The sequence below is a fragment of the Eriocheir sinensis genome, chromosome 66, assembly GCF_024679095.1.
Source record: "Eriocheir sinensis breed Jianghai 21 chromosome 66, ASM2467909v1, whole genome shotgun sequence".
Taxonomy (NCBI): domain Eukaryota; kingdom Metazoa; phylum Arthropoda; class Malacostraca; order Decapoda; family Varunidae; genus Eriocheir; species Eriocheir sinensis.
The window spans coordinates 8,439,722-8,447,586 of record NC_066574.1 but is presented as its reverse complement, the minus strand read 5'-3'; the positions used below and the strand labels follow the sequence as shown (position 1 = coordinate 8,447,586).

Sequence of the window (7,865 nt, the reverse complement as noted above, 5' to 3'; positions counted from 1 at the left end):
GTATGTCACGAACTATGCATTATAAAACTTGAATCAGCGACCTTGAGGGAAAACAGCGTGAATTGTGACTTCCTCTCAGCGTGTCAGTGAGTAATAATCTCCGCAGCGCTAGTTTATTTTAGCTTACCCTCAGAATAAGGTTTTTTTTCATGTCATGTCACGATCAAAACATTAAAAACCTTGCAACACCGACCTTGAAGGAAAAACAACATGATTTGCGACTCTCAAGTAATAGTCTTTGTTAATGCTAGTGTATTTTACCTTTCCCCCAAGTTTCCTCTTTTTATCAAGGTTATGACGCGGTCTATGTAGTTTACAGCTTACCACACCGACCCTCCACAGCTCCGATAAATAACCCGACCACCAGCAATCTCTGTTGGGAATGTGTTAATAATTGGAAGGGAAAACCGCCGGTGCTGGACAAAGGCATGCGGAAGAGCTCTTTAGTTTGATTGCGATACAACGTTACGCGACGCTCGTTGTGTTTGGCTTCCACGGCACATTAGGGAGAGAACGTGGCTCGCTTCACGCATACTGTACACGATGATAATGATGATAATGATAATAACGATGATAACAACAACAACAATAATAATAATAATAACATAAGGAAAAATAGAACAAGAAAGAGTACAAGAACAAGAACAGTAAACAAGAATAAGAACAAGATCAAGAACAAGACAAAAAAGAACAACAACAACAGCAACAACCACAGCAACAACAACAACAACAATTACAACTACAACAACAATTACAACAAGAACAATTACAATTACAACAACAATTATAACATGGAGAAAAGAAGAACAAGAAAGAGTACAAGAACAAGAACAGAAAACAAGACCAAGAAGAACAAGATCAACAAAAACAAGAACAAAAACAAAATCAACAACAACAACAACAACAACAAGGAAGCAAAAGAATAAGAGGCAGAATATATTAAACAACGACAAAGGGAATCAACAAACAACTAAGTACTATGCAAGGATATACTTCTGTGACCATAACTTAGAAATACATAAAAATAAGTTACACATAAAAAAAATATACAAAAATTAAACACACCCCATATCAGTGTGCAGAGAGCCCGCACACGACACACCGTAATTATCGAATGGCCATGGGGAGGGGAGGTAAGGCTCTTCAGTTTTCAAGTAACGCGAATGAAAAAGAAAATCCCTTCTACTCAACAACAGTATTTAACGCGAATGAAAAGAAAATCCCTTCTACTCAACAACAGTATTTAACGCCAATGAAAAAAAAATCCCTTCTACTCAACAACAATATTTAACGCCAATGAAAAAAAAATCCCTTTTACTCAACAACAGTATTTAACGCCAATGAAAAAAAAATCCCTTCTACTCAACAACAGTATTTAACGCCAATGAAAAAAAAATCCCTTCTACTCAGCAATAGTATTTAACGCCAATGAAAAAAAAATCCCTTCTACTCAACAACAGTATTTAACGCCAATGAAAAAAAGTCCTTCTACTCAACAAAAGTATTTAACGCCAATGAAAAAAAAATCCCTTCTACTCAACAACAGTATTTAACGCCAATGAAAAAAAAATCCCTTCTACTCAACAACAGTATTTAACGCCAATGAAAAAAAAATCCCTTCTACTCAACAACAGTATTTAACGCCAATGAAAAAAAAATCCCTTCTACTCAACAACAGTATTTAACGCCAATGAAAAAAAAATCCCTTCTACTCAACAACAGTATTTAACGCGAATGAAAAAAAAATCCCTTCTACTCAACAACAGTATTTAACGCCAATGAAAAAAAAATCCCTTCTACTCAACAACAGTATTTAACGCCAATGAAAAAAAGTCCTTCTACTCAACAACAGTATTTAACGCCAATGAAAAAAAAATCCCTTCTACTCAACAACAGTATTTAACGCCAATGAAAAAAAGTCCTTCTACTCAACAACAGTATTTAACGCCAATGAAAAAAAGTCCTTCTACTCAACAACAGTATTTAACGCCAATGAAAAAAAAATCCCTTCTACTCAACAACAGTATTTAACGCCAATGAAAAAAAAATCCCTTCTACTCAACAACAGTATTTAACGCCAATGAAAAGAAAATCCCTTCTACTCAACTTTAGCATGTTCAAATTATGCCACACCAATATTAGAAACTGTTAAGGTGTCCCTCTTTTTTTTTTTATAATTCTCCTTGATAAACTTCTGAGCTAGTAAAATTCGTGTTCATGTCGCAAAAAGAAAGAAAAAAAAAACAGCTGCATTTTTAACATCATAGTGTGAATTGTACAAAACGAATTTGCTCTGCGCCGAAAACTCAAGAAGCAAAGAATAAATGAGAAAACATCATCCTGAAATATTACATCCTCGCGTTTATATCACAAGCTGTACACTAATTATTTCCCCCTAAAAAGATCCACACTTTTGTCGCGCGCCATACGTAATTATGGATTACGTGAACAGCGACGTCGGTGCCCTTCTGAATATTGTAGAGCGGCAGGAGCTGAACCGCGGCCAAGGTATTATTTTCTAGTGTCAATTTACATCTTTTAACAGCGTCGTGGAAAGAAAATCACTCTACTTTTTTTATAATCTGTGTCTAGACGGACTAATGTTAAAATGCTCCTAGTTATTAGATTCTCGCAATAATTTAACAACTTTTTCTTACAATATACCGAGCAACACCTCCCTCCCTTCCTGTGGATTGAACCTAACTGGTTTCTAGATATCATAGTTCACTCTCCCCTTTTATAAACTATTTCTAGGCGGAGCGAAGATAAAAAAAGATCTCAGATGTATCATTTTGGCATCATTTTAACAACTTTCATTAGTGTAGTGAAAAAATGCCCCAAACTTTTTTTATAAACTGCGTTAGACGGACTAAAAGCAAACTGTTTCTTGATATTAATTTCTTGCATGAATTTCACAACTTTTAATATACTGTGTCGAGAAAAAATTCCTACTTTTTATAGACGGATTTTTTTCCCACTGGTATTATTTCAATATATCAATTTAACTTCTATGACAATGTAGCGAGAAAAAAAACTCCTAAACGACTGTTCTGGGCGGATTGAGGCTGAAATATTCCTGATCGTATTTTCTCATCATCTTAACAAATTTTCTATAACGTGCCACAAAAAATAATACAACATTTATAAACTACTGCGTCTAGATGAAATGAAGCTAAACTATTCCAATATATCATTAATTTCGTCCTCTAAATTCATAACCCGTCAAATGTCGAACGAAAACACTCCCTACTTATATATGAACTCCTATGTATAAACTATCTAAAGCTATACCATATTCATATACCACTGCTTCCTTCCTCTAATTTTATAGCTTACCAAATGCCGAAGAATATAATTATATTTAAACATTCGAGTGCACAAGCTCAGTGTTGGTTCTCATTTTTCTCTTCTTCATATCATCATCATCATCATTATTATCATCCTCATCCTCATCCTTTTTCCTTTTCCTTTTAAGTATTATATTTCTTTTTTCTTTTTTACTTTCTTTTCCTTTCTTTCCATTTTCTTTCTCTCTCGTCGTTAACAAATTTATGGAATCAATTACCCAACGAGATTGTCCTTTCTGCAGACATTTATACATTTAAGTCTCGTGTGAATGTCTTTTTGAAACAGTAATTTTATTTTTCCTCCTTTTGGCTTTGACTGGACAGTTTCTTAACTATTCGTTGCCTTTGCTTCTCCAGTACCTTTTGGTATTTGTGTGGTTCAACTTGTTGTATCTACACACTACAGGGAGGCTTTGGTAGCTTATCATAATAATAATAATAATAATAATAATAATAATAATAATAATAATAATAATAATAAACTACATCTAGAAGAACTGAAGCTAAACACATCCCTAAACATCATCACTTTCTCCCTCTAGACTAATAATTTCCCAAATGCCGAAAAAAAAGGAATAAAATTCAAAATAAACATTCGGGGGCACAGATTGCGTGGGCCGAAAAAAAAAGAAAACTAAAAGCGAGGCCGTGCATATGTGTGTGTGTGTGTGTGTGTGTGTGTGTGTGTGTGTGTGTGTGTGTGTGTGTGTGTGTGTGTGTGTGTTGGTCCTTGTGAATATTCCAAAAATGGGGGAAGGCAAATGTCCGCGAGATGTATTAGCATTTTCCGAGGTCTGATTTACAGCTTTTATCTTAGCGGCGCAAAAAAATAGTGTCAACAATTTTGGTGAGCGCGATTTGAAGTGGTCACGGATAGAGGAAATAATAATAATAATAATAATAATAATAATAATAATAATAATAATAATAATAATAATAATAATAATAATAATAATAATAATAATAATAATAAACTACATCTAGAAGAACTGAAGCTAAAAACATCCCTAAACATCATCACTTTCTCCCTCTAGACTAATAATTTCCCAAATGCCGAAAAAAAAAGGAATAAAATTTAAAATAAACATTCGGGGGCACAGATTGCGAGCGAGGCCGTGCATGTGTGTGTGTGTGTGTGTGTGTGTGTGTGTGTGTGTGTGTGTGTGTGTGTGTGTGTGTGTGTGTTGGTCCTTGTGAATATTCCAAAAATGGGGGAAGGCAAATGTCCGCGGGATGTATTAGCATTTTCCGAGGTCTGATTTACAGCTTTTATCTTAGCGGCGCAAAAAAATAGTGTCAACAATTTTGGTGAGCGCGATTTGAAGTGGTCACGGATAGAGGAAATAATAATAACAATAGTAATAATAATAATAATAATAATAATAATAATAATAATAATAATAATAATAATAATAATAATAATAATAATAATAATAATAATAATAATAATAATAATAATAATAATAATAATAATAATAATAATAATGATAATAATAATAATGAGTAAGGCGTTAGTTCTCTTTTATTCTCTACTCTTTTTTATAATCATCATTTTCATCATCATCCTTATCCTTTTTTCCTTTCCTATTCCTTTTTTTTCTTTTTATTATCATATTTCTTATTCTTTTTTTTTCTTTTCCCTTCTTTACTCTCTATCTTTCTTTTTCTCTTAATTTTCCTCTTTCCCCTCCTCCTCCTCTTCCTCCTCCTTCTCCTCCTCCTCCTCCTCCTCCCTGAAAATACTTAAAACAGATGAGAGCGAACAAGATTTAACGATAGTTTTATCCCATCTAATAATTCCCTCTCGTGACTCTTTCCCTGAACACAATAACAAAAAAAAAATACCACCACCAATCACTAAGGAAACAAAAATATCTAACAAAACTGACTATACCCCAACAACAACAACAACAACAGCAACAACAGCCATGGATCTACATAAGAACATAAGAACGTAAGGAGTCTGCAAGAGGCCGGTTGGCCTATACAAGGCAGCTCCTGTACACTCAACCCCACCTTACCTCACCATCCATGGCTTTATCTAACCTCTTCTTGAATGTATCTATGGTATTGGCACCCACAACATGGCTCCCAAGCCTGTTCCATTCGCCCACCACTCTATTAGTGAACCAATTCTTGCCTATGTCTTTGTTGAATCTGAATTTGTCTAACTTAAAACCATTGCCACGCGTCCTACCTGGCTCTTTCACTCTCAAAATTTTATTGACATCCCCTTTATTAAATCCCTTCATCCATTTATAAACTTCGATCAAGTCTCCTCGCACCCTTCGCCTTCGCCGCTTTACGCCTATTACTCAATATCCTTCTTTCACGTCTGTAGCGAAGGCCAAGTTCAGAGAGGAAATGGCTGATGGACGCCTGACACTATAGAGCCCTTAATAAATAACTCGTAGGGAGGGAGAGAGGGAGACCCGAAGACAGGAGAAAGGATAGGAGGGAGGTAGGGAGGAAGGTGAGTCAAGCAGGAAGGGTGAAGGGAAAAGGAATAGAAGGGAAGGAGGGAGAGGAAGGGGGGATGAATGATTGAAGAACTGTGATTGGAAAGGAGAGATAGAAGGAGAATGAAAGGAAAAGGAGTGAGGGATATGGCAAGGAAGGAGAGAGAGAGATATGGGAGGATAAAAGGATGAAGGAATGATGGAAAGGAAGGGATACAGGAAGAATGAAAGAACGAAGAAGGAGAGAAAGAAAGAGAGAGGGAACTGGAAGAGGGAAAAGAAAGAACAGTAAAAAAAAGGGGGATAGAAAGGAAGGGAACAGCGACAATGGAAGTATTAAAGAAAGAAGTGAGGGAAATGGATAAGAAAAGTGGATACAGAGGAAAAGAAGGAAAGGAGACTAGAGAAGGAGAAAGGGGAAGGGAGGTAGACACGTGACAGGTAGAGAAAACGAGTGATATTAGTCTCTCTGCGTGTGTGTCTGTCTGTCTGTATAGCGATGAAAAATAGTGTGTGTGTGTGTGTGTGTGTGTGTGTGTGTGTGTGTGTGTGTGTGTGTGTGTGTGTGTGTGTGTGTGTGTGTTTTGGAAAAGAATGATGGAGCTAATTACATTATACGATTTATGTGAAAATCTATTATAAAGGAATGACTGACCCACTCACATCTGGCTCTTTTGTTGAATTTATTTTGATTTTCTTTCTCCCCTGCTGTGTGTTGAGTAATTAATGATACGAGAATTAAGTTTCGTTCGTCAGTGCGTCATGGTGTCCTCTCGAAACCGTCGCTGGAAACAACAGAGAGGAAAGAATAACAACAAAATGAAAAGGACTCACTCTGAAATAAATAAACAGTCAGGCTTTTTACGTAAACAATAAAATAGGATATGGAGTGTCTCTCTCTCTCTCTCTCTCTCTCTCCCCAATCACAATTCCACGTTAGATTTTTTTTTTTCAACTCAATTTACGTGAAATGGAACCGAGAGTAAATTCCATCAAACACACACACACACACACACACACACACACACATACACACACACACACACACTCATCACTCTCCTTCATCCATAATGCCCTTTACCAACCCCCCCATTGCTCCCGCTCCCCCCTTCTGCCCCCCTCCCCCCTCCCCCTCTCCCCCCCCACACCATCACTCACTGCAGGTAACTACAGAGAGCGTCACATTATATCGTGATTCGAGTCAAGTTGATTTATTGTTCACTCAACGATTGCTCCGCCGGCACTCAGGAAGGCCAGGAAGGAAGCGAGGAAGGAAGGATTGAAGGATGGAAGGAAGGAAGAAAAGAAGTAAGAAGGAAGGAAGGAAGGAAGAAGGGAAGGAAGGAGGGAAGGAAGGAAGGAACGAAGGAAGAAGGAAAGGAAAGGAAGGAAGGAAGGAACGAAGGTAGAAGGAAAGGAAGGAAGGAAGGAAGAAGGAAAGGAAGGAAGGAAGGAAGGAAGGAACGAAGGAAGAAGGAAAGGAAGGAAGGAAGGAAGGAACGAAGGTAGAAGGGAAGGAAGGAAGGAAGGAAGGATTGAAGAATGGAAAGATTGAAGAATGGAAGGAAGGAAAAAAAGAAGTAAGGAAAGAAGGAAGGAAGGAACGAAGGAAGAAGGGAAGGAAGGATTGAAGAATGGAAGGAAGGAGGAAAGAAAGGAAGGAAAGGTAGTTGGAAGTAAGAGGATTAAAACACAAGGAAAAAAGTAAGAGATAAATAGGAAGAAAAAATACAGAAGAAAGACAGGGGATAGGAATGGATAGACACGACAAGCACACAAAGACGCAGACACAGACACACAGACTTAAAACACAGGGACAACAGACAGACAGACAGATAGGCACACAGGCAGAGACAAATACACAGTGCTCCAGTGGCATTCAAAGGAGAAAGCAAAGAAGAAGGGATGGAGGAGAAAGACTGGAGCAGAAGGGGAGAAAGGAAAAGAGAAAAAGTAAAAGACGAGTAATACGGGAGCAGAGGAAAGGAATGGACACACACACACACACACACACACACACACACACACACACACACACACACACATACCTATTATGAGT

The 7,865-nt window shown here is 37.1% G+C and overlaps 1 long non-coding RNA gene across 1 annotated transcript in view; it reads right to left on the bottom strand.

Moving 5' to 3' along the window:
- The window catches only part of LOC126987660 (uncharacterized), a 52,926-nt gene that overhangs the window by 3,533 nt on the left and 41,528 nt on the right, over window positions 1-7,865 (bottom strand). Inside the window, exon 2 of the long non-coding RNA XR_007741071.1 lies at window positions 6,470-6,591. This is a non-coding gene — a long non-coding RNA (uncharacterized LOC126987660). The remainder of the gene's footprint in view (window positions 1-6,469; window positions 6,592-7,865) is intronic.